The following is a 16,865-nucleotide window of genomic DNA, read 5'->3' on the forward strand; positions in this document are numbered from 1 at the left end:
AAAGAAAGTTTTCTAATAAACTCAGTGACGTCGACTTTTGTTCGACAGAGAACAATTGTATTCGTCATATCGATACAAAGTCCGTAATTTTCAGAATTATTGCATTATATTCCAAAGTTGCAGCCTTTTATGACCGGTTAATACGTCAGATCTACTTCTGAACAACAGGTACTGTGCTGTCCTATTCTGTGCTCTATGGTCATTTTCAGTGGTCGTGACTCTAACAAAGGACGTCAAAAAAACTTGCAACATGTCAGATGTGTATTTATCCTCAAACAGTCGTCACCAGTTATTTCCTAGAATTTGCAAATGACAAAATAGGGTAGCCACATATTGTGTAATAGGAATTATGCAGTTTTCTTTTGGAATCTTGAAGTCAGATATTTAAAAGTTCGCATCCACTCCAAAATGTGACTTGAAGCCTCTCAGCAATAACTGGAGTAATTGCATCCTCCGTTTCAATTGCGAAAGGACTGGATCATGAATATGGGTTGTGCTGTTTTCCAATTTGTCAATCAATATCAACAACCGCTCTGCCACGAGACGATACTCCAACGAGACGACCACGCTATGGTATAATGATGAAGAGTGTCAGGATGCAGACAAGATTTAATGTAGCATGACAAGGGCTTGAATATGTGAATCAGCAGGTATTGTTCCTTTTGTCAAAGGCCGCAACACCCATTTGAAGCACGTTGCTAGATCGCCATAAGACGTAGGACAGGATGGGAGCCATTCATTAAACCTAGTCCGCCGGCCATTTAAAGAGATTTTTTGGATGTTTCTTCTGATATGTTTTCGATTGCGCTTATCTGCACTTTCGTCAAAACAAGCTTTTCTTGGCATCTTACGTATTACAAAAGTCATGATAAGGAAGTACCAAGAAATTTCCTTTCTGCACGTTTTGTTTGATATGTCCCTTGTCAACATCATGTTCCAAGAGGTCATGAGGCAAGGATTCCATATTAACATCTAACAGTGAAACCACAAACCTGTTGTCTATCGCTATGCTTCCATTTCTGTTGTGTCTACCCGTTGGATGGATTTATGGTAAATTGACATTCAAAGAAAAAAAATCAGAGCAAAGAAAGTACAACATAGCAACAGTCCCTTCGGTTCTGTCAGCCTGTGCTATTCGAGATCCTTTATTTATACCTGTCGGCTTTTTAAAAAAATCTTTATCCCTCTGCACCCTGCCCATTCATGTTTATGTCTGCATAATACAAAATGACGCTATCGTTCCCACCCCGACCACTTCCGCTGGCAATGCGATCCACGCTTCCACAACTTCTCGGTAAAGAAGGTTCCACAACATATCTCACTTAATCATTTCCCTTGTCACGTTGAACTCGTGACTCCCGGTAATTGAATCTCCCACTCTGGGGAAAAGCCTTATTGCTTTTTACCCTGAATATACGTCTCATGGTTTTGTAACTATTGTCAACCTCCGTCTTTATAATGAAAATAATCATAAGCTACTCAAGCTCCCTTCATGACGCCCTCCATACCAGCTTCTGTGCAGCCACTTCAAAGTATCCACATGTTTTTGTCAATCTGGCGACCAGAACGGTATACAGTATTTCAAATATGGCTGAACCAAATTCTTAAACAAACGTAACATGGCCTGCCAACTCTTTCACCTAATGCCCCATGAGATAAAGGAAAACATTCCAGTGACGCTACTTCCACACCACCACAATTGTCATTTTTGGAGATCCAATAAATTTACCTGCTCACTCAATCTCAGCAAGAACATTCAAAGATTGGCAATAATACTTTCATCAGGGCCCGGCCCATTGCATATCTGACTGACAACAACACCAGTACGATGTGATATTATGTAGGAATTTCAACTTAGAAGGCGACATGTATTTGTCAAAAGGGCGTAAAGAGACTCAGGACGCAATGCAAAGGGAGTTTGGGGATCTGGAAGCGTCGTCGATTATGAAGACAGACTTTACAAGAAATTAATGACAGTTTTATGATCACACCAGGGTATACGTTGAGATATTTGCTGTGATGGAGAAACTGATAGAACCAGAATTATGCAGTAACGTATTCGTTGTGTCATAGGCTGTGGCGCATCACACTTTTTTTATTAAGGAAGAATGGGAAGTAATAATGATTTATTTTTAAGACAGAATACTCTCAGACTGAACATAGTGGATTGTTCATGCGTGTTAAAGACGAAATACTCTCCAAAACTGCATTAACAACACGTGCAAATTGGAGACTGTTCGCGCTGGCAGATTATCTGCGTCTTCAGGACATGAAATGTTTCGGGATTCTTGAGAAGCCGACAGTGTCAAATAAACTCACAGTTCTGCGTTGAAAAACAGTGAGGAGGTAAGCTGACGGATGTGGATACTTCATTTAAATAGAAACTTAGGCGTTTGCACAGCAGAGTTGTCGAAAGTCCAAACAATATCTCAGGGATGGGAGAGTAAGCGAATTGAGAAAACACTTCGCCAAATATTATGCATAAAACGGAATGATTATCTGTTCTAAAACTAATGCAGAACCTCAAAGTAAGACAAACCCTATAACTATTAAAGCCGTTAAAAATGATAGAGACCTAAGAAAAGTTTTGCTTGTATAGAACCGGATATGAAATCTACATAAGTACAGATGTTGAGAGTTACACAGACCCCGAAATTAATAAAAACGCTAAAACTGATGCAGACTCTGAGACCAAGACAGAATCTGCGACAAAAGAATGTCATTGAACTCACAGAGGCTCGGAACATGAGAGAGTGGAATCTGAAACTGATACAAAAGCTGACTTTCAGAATGTACTTGGAACAAAGATGTGCTGGTCATTTTGTTGCCATGGCCTTGGTTGCAGTAGGTAAAAATTGTTCGATCGAATCCAGCCTTACAAAGCTACTGTTATCTCAACACACCAGATTTGTGAAAATACAGCAGTATATTCGTGTCATTACAGCTATCGTGGTATCTGGACGCAGTTCCTGGATATGATAAATGTGTTATGTTCCGAACCTCTGCTCATTCCAAAAAAGCTATACCATCCTTATGACGGAACTGGCGGAACACAAATACGAAACAGTTTGCTATAAACCCTGTTAGAAATGCTCCTCTACTTTTCTTGTTCAACTCCTTTCATGAAAATTGTTCAATATGCATCTTTGGTATCACAATTTTTTTGCATTATTCCATGTATGATATTACAAAACAAAAAAGAAAATCACAGCGATCGTTGCACTGTGAGTCCTATGAGGTGTGAAGTGCTGGGTCTCCAGAGACTGACGCCTCTCACAACAGACTGGATCTGAGACAGAAGATTGAGCAGGTGAACTGGAAACCCACTGCTTCTGACTCCGTCAGACCTCTTTGAGAAACATTGGAAGATGTATAGAATATATCCACAGCTACGAAAATTAAAAGCTGAGACGGATGTCAGTTTCTGTGCAGAAGAACCATGGTTGATATCATGGTAGCCCTGTCCTGATACAGGAGTCAGGAATTAGAGTTTTGCTGAGATATTAGCAAGTGATTGAGTAGGGGCAGAAAAGGACGTTAATTGTTCGGGATCACATAAACGTGAACTGACTGATGGGTAGGGAAATTTTCAAGACAAATACAATGATTGGAGTCAAGGAACTGGTAATTACAAAGAAGATGGAACAGAACGTAAGCAACTGTGGTCTTCGGATGTTCCAGTAACAAGACACAATTTTCACGAATAGGCCTTCTGATCTGCCATTCCTGAATCGACAAATTTTGCTCTTCCACACTAAAACTGTCTTCACCTCCAGGATCGATACCTCTGTATTGCGTTTCTATTCATGTATCCATCCAGGTGATTCTTAAAGTTTGCTTTCAACAACCCTTCTGGCAACCAGGTCCAGGAATGCACAATCATTTGTATGAAGAACTTGTCTCGCTCATCTCTTTTAAACTTACCTTTCTACTTTGATCCTGTGCCTCCCAAGTAATTTACCCCTCCGCCCTGAAAAAAACGCTCATACTTTCCACTGTTTCCACACCGTCAACTTGTATCCGATCACCCATCACACTCCAGCATTACAGTGAGAACAAATCCAAATTATTCACCCTTTCTTCATAGCTTTCCTTCCCTCAGACCAGGAAACAGCCTAATAAACCTTTTCTATGCCCTTTCCAAAGCATCTAATCCTTCTTATAGTGTGGTGACCAGAGTTGTGCACAATATTCCAAGTGTGGACTGGCCTAAATTCTATAACGCTGGATTACAAATTGCCAACTTTCATTTTCAATGCAACATGTAATGAAAGCAAGCATGCAGTAGGCCATTTTTATTACCATTTCTACCTGTGCTGATACCTTCAATGATCTGTGGACCTGTACAAACAGATCCTTTTTCATACAAGTGCTCTTCCATTCACTGTATAATTTCCACCTGTACTTGGTCTTCCAAACTGCATCACTCACATTTCTCCAGATTAGTCTCCATCTGTCATGTTTTTACTTCGCACAGCTCTAAATGTTCTATATCATGCTGTTTCTATAACAAACATCCTCACTATACAATCTTTGTATAGTCAGCAATCTTACAAATTCGACCAGGTATTTATTCCTCCAAATCATTATTGTACAACACATTTAGCACATGTCATGTCACTGATCTCTGTGGAACACCACGAGCAACAATTCTCCATGCCGAAAAGCATCCTTCCACTGCTGGCTTCTATTTTCTATGACGAAACCAGTTTTGTATTCATCTTGCCAGTTCACACTAATACCATGTGATTTCACCTGGTGTAGATCTCACGCAGTGTATATCAATATCCTTGTGAGAGAGAAAATTCTGTGAATATCCCAATAATAATGAGATGCAGAGATCATCAAATGTAATTCTGTGATTCCCTTTCTCGAAAGTCAGAGAGTAAGATGAGGACTCTGCTGATGATTATTTGATTGTTCACTAATTTCCTGCCCTTATTGAAATACAACACGTTAATATCAATTAACCCAACAGCAACACCTCCCTTCATGCTACTCATGTATCACTTTGTTCAAGTCAGTTTCATTCATGGTACAGAAGAGCAATGATGGATGTTGTTCTTCGTGACGTACGTAGGATATAGAATAAATGCAACATTAATAACACAATGATTCTTTCACTGAATGGGCAGCTGGCTCTCGAGGAGATTTGCTTGTTGCTAAGTGTTTGCACATGGACCGTGAAAAAAGGAAATACAAAAGTGAATGATGAAAAGTTGTAATAAGTCACTAAAGTGAAGTTGGGGAAGGTATTATCTTCGTGCATAATTTGCAGTCGCCGTGTAGAAGAGGTGTTCTGTTCTGGGAAAAATGAAGAAACGCACCTAGCATGAGAAAACTTCCCAGCAAAGGACGAACCATTGAGATGGTACGTATTTCTCAATTTCCCATCGAACCAACTGTTGTTAGAAATCCAGAAACAGCAGCAAATTCTGAAACAGACCAACAGCTGACAAGCGCACATGCCACCTTAAAGGAATGCGAAGTAGCGAGAATTATTCACTTGACTTGGTTTTTATATCACGGTGACAGTATGCAAGAGGTCAACATGAATTTCTGCACCAGTTTCTTTGTGTATGGAAGAATCACATTTTGCCTGCATCTTTGCACATTCCACAGGTCAATGCAATAATTTAATGATTCGGAATATGTGATGTCATGCATCAACAACAAAACTGAGAAGGTGACACATGCTTTCAAATTTGTAAAGAGTGTGGGAGCTTCAGAACGAGGGAGTCAGATTGAAATTGATGAGTCCTGCAATACATCATAAATAGAGTTTGGTCTGTAAGTTCAGAGAAACCTGTGCAGCACAAATCATGTGTGAGGTGGAGTATGGGAAATGGAATATCGTGGCTGATGGTAGTGAGACGGATTTAGTAGGGGCAGATGAATGCAATGACTGACTGGTTTGCAGATAGGAGTGAAATGTAGTGAGTGAAGGGAGTTCAGCGTTCTGACTGATGTTAATTTGTATTAGTCATTGAGCTGATAGCATTCAGTGACGGAGATGAGTGGAAGTAGTGGCACAGGGGAGAAGGACGTATTTTTTTGTAGGAAGTGGACTACAACACCTGCATGCAATTATTGCAGTTACAGAACAGCGTGTGAGTTGGTGCATAAGGGAAGTGGGTGATCATAATGCCAGCGGTAGAAGTATTGAATTCAGGAACGAGGATGAAGTGTGAGAAAGTAACATAATTATTGACGTAAAATGGCTTGAATGAAGAGAGTGGGATGTTGTGACAAGGGTTCGCAGGATGCAGCTACTGAAAAAGTGGGTATCAGTGCCGGAAAGTAATGCATTTCAGTGAGTTTTGGGAGTTGGATGCAATGACTGACGATATTTATTTGGAGTGACCAATTAGCTTATGACCAGCCAACAATAGCGTGTATTATGCCAATGGTGTGTGTGTGATGTGGGGCTAAGTGTTTGGATAATTACGTTGGTCATGGGTAGGATAGTGTGCTGTGGTGTGACGGTCAATATGTTGGTGACGGATTGTGTTGTAAGGCATTGGAATGTTGTGTTCTGTTTTTGGTAAAGTATCTGACATTTCGTGGCGTGTGTATTTTTGTGAGAGTGGCATTGTGCATGGGACATGATATGGGTTATGGTTTACTTTATTGGTGATGTCTTTTGAGATATTCTGTGAGATATCGTGATGGCTATAGGATGTATGAGACTATTCCGGCACGGTGTAAATCCCTCTGCCATTTTAAACAAGCCGCACAAAAATGTACACCTCGTGCCATAATCTGTTAAATTTTGAGAAGCAAAAAACTGTCCCAGAGGTCACAGCTAAAAAAAAAGAAAACAAACAATTTTATTCATTAATTCGAACAGAGAATATTCAAACCAACACTTATTTCCAAAAGCTTTCCATTAAAACTATCTTTTACCTCCCACTCTACAATACTCGTCATATAAGAAAACAAAATGTACAAAATAAAATCGCGTTTCAAAACTAGTCAGCTGTGTCGATTCTATTTCGTGGCTTTTCTTCAGTAGATTTTTCTCAAGTTCAGCTTCGATATTCTGTCGCACAAACTTCATGCAGATGTGCACTTTTCGGAGAGCTCTTCAGCTAGTAGTCGAGTTGTTCGCCAACTCACTCGTCAAAATGTCCGGCTTTATCTCCCAAAAGATTGAATCATTTCATTCGCTTGATGTCATCACAAACAGTAAAATTCAAAATCAATTGGAAGTTGTTTTATGGGCACAATTTAAAGAGATTGGCCGAATTTAAATTGTATTTGTTCCATAGCAACACGAATATAGATGTTTGCTTCAAGCAAGTGTGTCATTTTAAATACTCTCCGTAAGCCCGTGCCAACTTCCACACTGTCTTCAATATACAGTACCCTCTTGCACCTTCATAAAACCGCCTTCGTGAAAAAAAAACAAATATCATAATGAAAAGATGGCTTCATTTGCTTCCACTATTCTTCAGCCACATTATTATGACTTGCATATGACTTTAATCTAAGTTCATAATAGCCTCTTCCTGTGTGTGTGTGTGTGTATATATATATATATATAGATATCTATTCACACACATATGTATAACATAATTTGGAGATGCCGGTGTTGGACTGGGGTGTACAAAGTTAAAAATCACACAACACTACAGGTGATGAAGGAGCGTCGCGCCGAAAGCTAGTATGCTTCCAATTAAACCTGTTGGACTATAATCTGGTGTTGTGTGATTTTTAACTATGTATAACATATATATGTATACATAATAACATTGAAAGTATACCAATCTTGTATACGTTTTGTCAGTTAAATCCACGACAACACATCTGCAGTTACATTCTTCTGACCGACAACATCTCCGAGGCATAAAGGAGAGGTCTGCAACGTTTAACCCAACAAATAATCTCACATTCCGGTATTTCAAGCTTTTCAATAATGTTAGATGATTGTCATCCATGTACACAACCGTCTCGGACTCATTGTCCATGACATACACATTCAATGTTGTTCAGCATGTACCAAACTCAATAGTTGCTTTTTTGATCCTGGAGTCTTTCCTCGAATGGATGTTAAGTCTCTCCGAAAAATAAGCAACTGGCAATTCAATCCTATCCTCGTTTCCTGCAGCAGTACAGTTCCAACTCCTATGTCACAAGCATCGATAGCAACATTGAAGGGATTCGAGAAGTTTCCTGTCGTTAAAACTGGAGCGGTGGTTAAGGATGCTTTCAAATGGTCAAATACCTCCTGGCATTGTTCTGTCCACCGAAAGTTTGTGTTCTTCCTCAGGAAAGCGGTTAACAGTACCACTACACCGCTGAAACCTGGAACAAATTTCCGATAGAATTCACTTCTTACCTAAAATTAAAGCATCTGTTTCTTCGAGATTTGTCTTCGAAATTCTTTCATGGCTTTCAGATTTGCGTTCCATATCGTCAACCTTCCATGACCGATGTTATGTCGCAAGCACGTCACCTCTGCTTTCGCGAATTCAGTTTTCTTTCCATTCACTATCAGTTTTGCTTCTCATACTCGTTCAAATAGCTCTGCCAAATTTGCCATGTGCAGGACTTACGAAAGATCACTACATCGTCCAGATAGATTCAATAGTTTGTTAACACAGTCGCAACTCTGTTCACTGGCCTTTGAAATGTGGCGGGTGCGTTCCTCATTCCAAAGGGCATCACTTTGAAGTGATAGATTCCATTTGCGGTTAAGAACTCAGAAATTTCTTCTGTCCTCTATGATAAATGCAGTTGCCAATAACCAGGCAGCAAGTCCAACTTCATACTTTGACGGGCTTGTCGCACTTTCTCGATGCAGTCCTCCAATCTCGGTGTTTCATATCAGTCTGATTTTGTTCCAGCGTTGACCTTCTGACAATCCATGCAACATCATTGAGTCTCAGCAAGTTTGGAACTAAGACGATCAGCGAAGACTAAAAGCTCTGCCTCGGTTCCAAGATATCTTCATTGAGAATGGCCTCCACCACGTTCTGGAACAGCCTGGCTTTGAAACCATTAAGCGAATTGGGGTGTTCCTTTATTGCAACAGTATTCCCATTGTCTACCTCATGCACAATAGCATTAGTCCTCCCCAACGTATTCCAACATATATAGTTATACTGCTGTAACAAACATTTGAACTGGGTTCTTTCCTCCTGAGACAGGTAGTTTACTAACTTACCCATGCCTCAAGGACTTCGTCATTGTTAAATATACGTTGAGATGCATCAAATTCCACAATATCGGAGTCCTCACTCTGCAGAGCAGTAACCAACAGCTGCTTCCCTCGTTCTTTCAGACAATAAACCTCAGGTATATTCTCTGCCTCCTTTTGGGTGCATGCATCATTTTTTTGCAAATCCCTTAGCATTTCAGAACAAATATTTCTGACTGACCCTCTGCCTGTTCAGAACTGTCCTATTCCATTCAGTCCAACAGTATGCCTCTAACTGAACAAAAGTTCCTTTACCTTTCTCTTTAGTTGTTGATTCATGCTGTAACTTAGGGTAGTGTAACTTCTTACCACGCAGTCTGGATAACATACACGTATTTTTTTCTTTTATCTCTTCTTTTTTCTGGTGTTCCTTGGGCAGCTCCAAAAAAAGGGTGTTAATATCACTTTGGACCCTGCTAAACCATTCTCAAGAACAAATGGATTCCTGGACCTGACACTCTATTCATCACTCAAATGATTCTTCCCCAGTCATCATTTGGCATCCCCCTGATCTTTCGACGGGAATTGTTAAATTTCTGTACATCTGCCCCACGAATTACCAATCTCTCGGATAACAGTTCAGAAAGAATCATTTCTTACTGTTAGAGACTGGTTAGATCCTGCGTCTCTCAACAGTATAACCTCTGGAACCTTCTCGTCCTGTTCTTTCGAGTAAACGTTGTCCACAAAGGCGAATTATTTATTGAGATCATTTTCTATTTCCATACTCAGCCCTTGCCTAAGCTGTACGCTCTTCTGCAGTTCCATGAATTGTCTTGGGTTTTCCTTTCCGACTTTCACTGTGCCACTGGCTTATCTTCTTTTATGACAACTCTTCCTGCAGTGCCTTTCTGTGACGAACAGCACTATGAGATTCCATATAACATGTTATCACAGTGGAAGTACCTGAGGCCTTTCACCTACTTTATAAGCTCATGAGCTTCTTCTTTGAACTGTGGTATATACTGACGAGTGTTCTCAACTCTTTGTTTCATAGTGTCAGATCTCACCTGCTAGTAACTTCTATCTCTCACGGGGTGACCTATTTTTCCTGAATCTTGGCATGTGCACCAACTTGTATTCATCTGCTGACTCTAATGCTTATCCTACTTCCTGAAAATTCCGTTACTCCACATGAATTCTTGTCACATCTGGAAGGGACATTTTAAAAAAATCCTCCAGCAGGTTAGCACTGCTGCCTCACAGCGCCTGTAGACCCGGGTTCAATTCCCGACTCAGGCGACTGACTGTGTGGAGTTTGCACATTCTCCCCGTGTCTGCGTGGGTTTCCTCCGGGTGCTCCGGTTTCCTCCCACAGTCCAAAGATGTGCGGGTCAGGTGAATTGGCCATGCTAAATTGCCCGTAGTGTTAGGTTAAAGGGGTAAAGGTAGGGGTATGGGTGGGTTGCGCTTCGGCGGGTCGGTGTGGACTTGTTGGGCCGAAGGGCCTGTTTCCACACTGTAAGTAATCTAATCTAATCTAATCTAATTATGTCTCTTCGCGCTTCATTGGTCTTATCTCGTTTTAAGGCCTGTCCCCATCTCTCAAAATAACTATGTTTAGTTATTTCGATGTTAACATAAGTTTGACCTGGTTCTTTCTTTCTGTTTCTGAACCACAGAATAAAACGCTTCTGGTACCAGCTCATAAGAACTTAAGTTAACATGTTTGACCTCCTCATAGCGTCTGGGTACCGCATCTGAAAGCGCTGCAAATGCCTCACTAGATCTGCCCACCAGTTTAGTCTGAACTAACATTACCCACAATACATCGGATCCCTACATCTGCGTCGCCAATTATCAAATGCAAAGAAGAACGCTTCAAACTCGTTCACATCATAATGTAGTAAAGTTTGACATTTAGAGATACATGCTATTTTAAACTCTATCCTGTTAACTTGACTTTTCAGAGTAACTGAAACCTTTTCAAGTTCAAAATTCTCTCTTATTTCTCTCCCCCTTTCCTCTCTCCTTCTTTCTTTGCTCAGATAAGAACTCTCCCTCTCTCTCAATATCCTGAATTTTTTCACTTTCCTTCACTTTTCGTTTGTTTATATTGTAACTGCATTTTTCTCAACTGCAATTTAATGTCTTTCGAACGCTGCTGCACATGTCTATTTCTCTGGCACACCTAAGTGTTTTAATTACAATTTCCGCTTTACTTTTGTCCTTGGTTAAACCCAATTCTGTATTGTTTACTAATTATAAAGGTAACGTCTTTCTTTCCCTTTCCTTCTAAACTTTCCTGAGAAATTTGGGAGTCATCTTCAAACCCCAGAACGTCTTTAGCAATCTTCAGCGGCATTTCTCTCATTTTTAATTTAATCAACCATATTTAAACAAAATTAAACAAACTGTCTAGTCTACGTTATATTTTTTTTTTAAAAAGAAGACACTAACCTGCAAGTGTTTAAACCAACTAGGCTTTTTGTTTCTCCCGCAAATCTATTCAAATCTGTCCAAATCTCAGACTGGATCTGACTGACCAGTTCAAATCAAGGACTTGAGCTTCTAGGCTGTTTCATCACGTTGTATAACGTTCTGCTAATTTAAACCAGACTCAGAAAAGCTCACCTCACCTCGTAAATCTTTAAAGTATGATTGGAAAATAACAACCATGGCCTACTATATAAAAAGAGAAGTTTAACAATTTATTCTTCAAATCCAACTGAAATGAAAAGAAAAATCGAACCTATCTATCCTTGTAAACCTCACTAGTCTGACCAATTTGCCTCGGTCCCACTCCACAGGAATATATTGATCCGATAAAAAAATCTCTGATTAAGTTGAACCAAGCATGTGAATTCCAATACCATTCTCCTTTCGATTTCCTGTATAGTTTGGTCTTCTTCTCTTCGGTCGAGTGCTTCACAGATTTCATCTGAAAAGATACTTTTCAGAGACCGACTCTGCAGGCACAATATGTTGGTGTTCTTTGCTGCTCACGCTAACTGTTCAAAATGTCCGATTTTATATAACTGAATGCATCAGATCTTCTGAATGGAATGTTTTCACCGAAACATTAGAATTCAAATTTGATTGGATTTTGATATCTTGGAGCATCATTTAAGCTGATTGGCCAAATTGGAATTTGTAATGTCCCATGGCAACTCAGAACAAGCTATTTGTTTCACAGCCAAATGTTACGTTTTAAAATTTGTCAGCACATTCTGTGCTTGCCAGCTTAACATTCTCTCTGAAAGGGACACCACATACTTACAACTTCATAACAATCTTGAGCAAAGAGCAAAAGCAATGAAATTCATCTACGTCTCTCACGATACCTTTCACCAAAAGTAATACTGTTTTCGACATCATTCTGTAGCAGGAAGCGAAATGGAGAAAACGAATTTTAAGGGGAAAAAAGTAAGTGCTGGAATGAAAGTTCAAATTTTATAAAGAAGCAGTCAAACAAGTCAATGGTGGATTGCCGACACTGCACTGAGTGAACTACATATGATTCAGCTTCACACATTGCCACCTGTGATCGACTGTACTAAAGTTGGCGGCTCACTGGATAGCAATACTGCCTTATAACACCAGGGTCTCAGGTTCGATTCCAGCCTTGGATGACTACCACGGTGGAGTTTGCACATCCCGTGCGTGGGTTGCCTCCAGGTACTCTGGTTTCCTCCCACAGTGCATTGATGTGCCGGTCACGTGAATTTAACAGGATAAATTGCCCCTTGTGTTAAGTGAATTTGTCAGAGGTGAAATGGGTCTGGGTGCGCTACTCTGTGGAGGGTCAGTGTGGACTTGTTGGGTCGAAGGGCCTGTTTCCACATTGTAAAGAATTATAATCTAAAACTAGGCAGGATAAGATTGGGATGCCTGGTAAGTGTAAACCTTTCAGACTGAAGGATCTATTTCACTGCAGTATGACTGCATTGTTGTACATGTGCTGAAAATACATAAAACTGACAATATTGATTTTCCAGAATACAACTTAAAAATCTAATGTCAAATCTGAAATTTAAAACTACACACTCAGTAATCCCAGCATAATTCGAACGGTCTGTTTTGCAATTGTTTCATTTTTTGGATTATAGTCTGCGATTTTGTTCTCTGTCCAATTGAAAGTATGTTGTCAAACTTGAAACGTTTCAGTAAAATTTAAAATGATGTTACAAGCATTTGAGGGATTGAGTTACAGGTAAATTTTGAATAGGCTGAGCGTGTTTTCCTTGGAGTGTAAGAGACTGTGGGATGACCGAATAGTGGTTTTTGTAATCATGAGGGGCATGAGTAGGCGAAATAGAGAAAGTGAAAGACAAGAACTAGAGATTGAAATGAACTGCCGGACGAAGTTTTTGAGGCTGATATAATTGCAATATTGAAACGGCATAAGGGTGCATATATGAATAGGAAGGGTTTTGAGGGACATGGGCCAAATTCTGGCAAAGGGAGCTAGGCTAACTTAGATATCTGGTCGACATGGATGAGTGGCATCGAATGGTCTGTTTCCATGTTGTACCATGTCTCAGGAAAAATGAGTTTCATCGTAGTAATAATTAACAACTTATTGAAACAGGTTTAGACTCCCTAACCCAGAAACTTATTCTGACCAAGGGAAAACAATGCCAAATCAAGAACGCAAAGTGAGACATCCTTCTCCACATTTTAGCAGGCGTGTATTGCATTACAAACAAAACTAAATGAAAATGCAATGTCGCGATTATGAGAACAGATATAAAGAGATAAAGAATAATAAAACAAAACAACATAATTCTGTAATCAAGTACAATCAAAACGATCATAAAAGCCCTGCCACGAACAAACAACAACAGAAATAAATTTCCGCCTATCAAAGGAATGCATTGTATTCACTGTTTTCAAAACTGGATTGCTGTGTATTGGAAGGAACATTGCAAATTTCGTTCAAAAGTATGAAACAGTTCAATTGTGTTTGTAAGGTTATCTCTTAATTTCCGAGAAAGGCCTTTTAAATTCTGCACTTTGATATTAGACAGAAGTTGAAGGCCTTGTTCGATTGATCTGCTCAGTCGGCTGTCGGGAAGATTAAAGTATTTTAAAGTTAATCTACCTTGTTGCCATTTCCCTATAACCTTTCAATTCCCCCATAAAATCATGTTATCTCAGTCTTGAATACACTTAAGAATCCAACATCCACAGATGTGTGTGGTAAATTAATCCAGAAATTCGAGACCCTCCAAGTATTACGACAAGGGATAATCCCCTCTGCTAATTTAAACCAGCCACAGAGAAAACACGCGGGCAGTGCTGTAACCTGTTCAAATTCAAGAGCCAAAGAACTATGCCAGAGGTCACTATTTATATAATAATTAACAATTTTCTTTTTTTAAGACCAACAGACAATATGAAAACCAACAACTATATTGAACTGCTTTCTGCTAAACCTATCCTTCTCCTCACACTCTACAATACGCGTCTAATAAAGAAAGAGATTAAGACTGACAAAAGAAAATTACATTTCAAAACCAATTAGCTTTGCCGATTCTTGTTTGTAAATTTTCCGCTGTAGGTTCTCTCAGGGCAGCCTCGATATTCTGCTTCGTGAAATCCCCCACAGGCAGGTAGTTTGATGAGAGCTCTTCAGCTAGCGCTCTAGATTTGTTGGTGTTTCGCAGTTCTGTCGCAAACTGTTCAGTCTGTCCGATGTTATATCTAAAACATAAGATTGTTTTAATATTATCAAAATACTAAATACAAATTTGATTGGATCTTGATATATTGGGGTAGAATTTAAACTAATTGGCCGAATTTGAGTGTGATTTTTAATGGCAACCTAACTGCTGCTCTTTATTTTGATCAAGTGTTACATTGTTACATTGCTCAGGACAAGCTGCACTTTGGGTCAGTCCTTGCTAGCTTTTCAACTCTCGTCAATGTACAGTACATTTCTCGCCTGTCATAACATAAGGGAGGGAAGTCCTCCACCAAGTTTTCTTAAATTGACATTCTTTATCCTGAAGTAAGAGATTCTAATGTTACACTTTCTAACAAGGTGTACAACCTGTCCACATCGCATACCCCCTCTATTCCCTAAAGAATCATGAATATTAAAATACACAGAATTTTATTCATCGAATCTTTAATGAATACAAGCAACATGCACACCTCCTCATGGACAACGTTTCTCATAATTGGTATCCAACTACTGAAGCAGCTCTTGGTGAACCTTATTGCCAAGGGTTGATTTCCAATCGGACTGGAGAGGAACTGATAGTAGTTGCAAACGAGGCTGCCAATTGAAGAATGTCAGCGTGGGGGATCATAATCAGAGGTAATCATAAAGTAATTAATAAAAATATTAAGTTGGTAAAGCAGAAATATCTTACAACGTTTATGAAATAAGACTGATAAAGTGCAGAATTTCTCTGTTTAAAGATGAACTGGGGAAAGTTGTTTGGAAAAGTGTTTTGGTGGATAAAAGATTTAATAAATCATAGGAAAATTTGAAAAGAGAATACAGCATTCAAAGTAGCTATATAGCTATGAGAAATGGAAAGACAGGATATTCCAGGATAAAGTATCCTGATGTACTTTGATGCTTAGAAATGATACATTCAAACCAGTTAGTTAAGGTTCAGTTGCTAGTTGTTTGTTGGACAAGAACAATAGAAGAAAATTAAGTGAATGAAACATTGAGGATTAATAAAAAAAAAGTCAATTCTGTCTCGGCTGTGACTTCCATGACCGCAGATGGCTTGGGAACAAACAATTGCGGAAAATCAGAGAGAGACACCTGGATGAGTTTATGCCCGAACTCATGCTTGGGAGAGTCATCAGAGAGGGCAGTGCAGTATGTTAGAATAGTATTGATGTCGATAACTTTTCCAAGCCAGGGAGAACTTTTCATCTCAGACTCATGTTCAGGAGGCTGAGACAGGACTGTAAATTGCCAGCCTTGACACAACAGACTCCAATGCAAGAATGGAAGTGAGGCTCGCTTGTTGAATATGTCTGACATCATGTAAGATAGCAGACTAAAGCTGATATTCCAAAAATATGCATGTTGGGTGGAACGACAGTGCTAAATTGTCCATTGTGTTCATGGATGTGCAGGCTGTGTAGATCACATTACACGGATACAATAGAAATGCTGGATCTAATTTGAAAGCACTTCGAATAACGAGTACAGAAAAAAATGGACTAAATAGCCGTTTCCACAGAGCAGATATTCCATACTTCTATCATTTACTCATCAGTTTGGTTGTAACTGAAATAGCTTAAATAAAAAAACATGGCTTTGAATAAAAACGCACGTCTTCTTTTACTCATTCTGATGAAAATTTATGTTATCCATTGGGCACTTTACGCCTAACAATATACCCGATTGACTAAGGAAATCATGGAGGAAATAAGGAAGGAAAAGAGGCATATGATACATACTGAAAGAATGCTAGTAATACCAATGCGCCAGAGTATTTCAACTGTGGAGAGCCATACTGAGAAAAATAAAGAAGGCTAACAGGAAGCATAAGGAAAGAGTGCCAGGTGCACTAAATCAAAGAGAAAAGACAAGTCTTCAATATGTTAACAGTGAAATGTTAATGAAGGATAAAGGGGAGTCTATAAGGAACAAATAGGTTTAGCTGCTCCCTGAATCAATTTATAACCGAGATAATAAATGAGAAGTTTGATGTGGACTTTGCAAAGTTAGAAAAATGATAGCAACAGC

This window comes from Chiloscyllium plagiosum, unplaced genomic scaffold, assembly GCF_037043375.1.
Source record: "Chiloscyllium plagiosum isolate Xiang-an unplaced genomic scaffold, Cpla_swu_hap1 HiC_scaffold_52, whole genome shotgun sequence".
NCBI classification, from domain to species: domain Eukaryota; kingdom Metazoa; phylum Chordata; class Chondrichthyes; order Orectolobiformes; family Hemiscylliidae; genus Chiloscyllium; species Chiloscyllium plagiosum.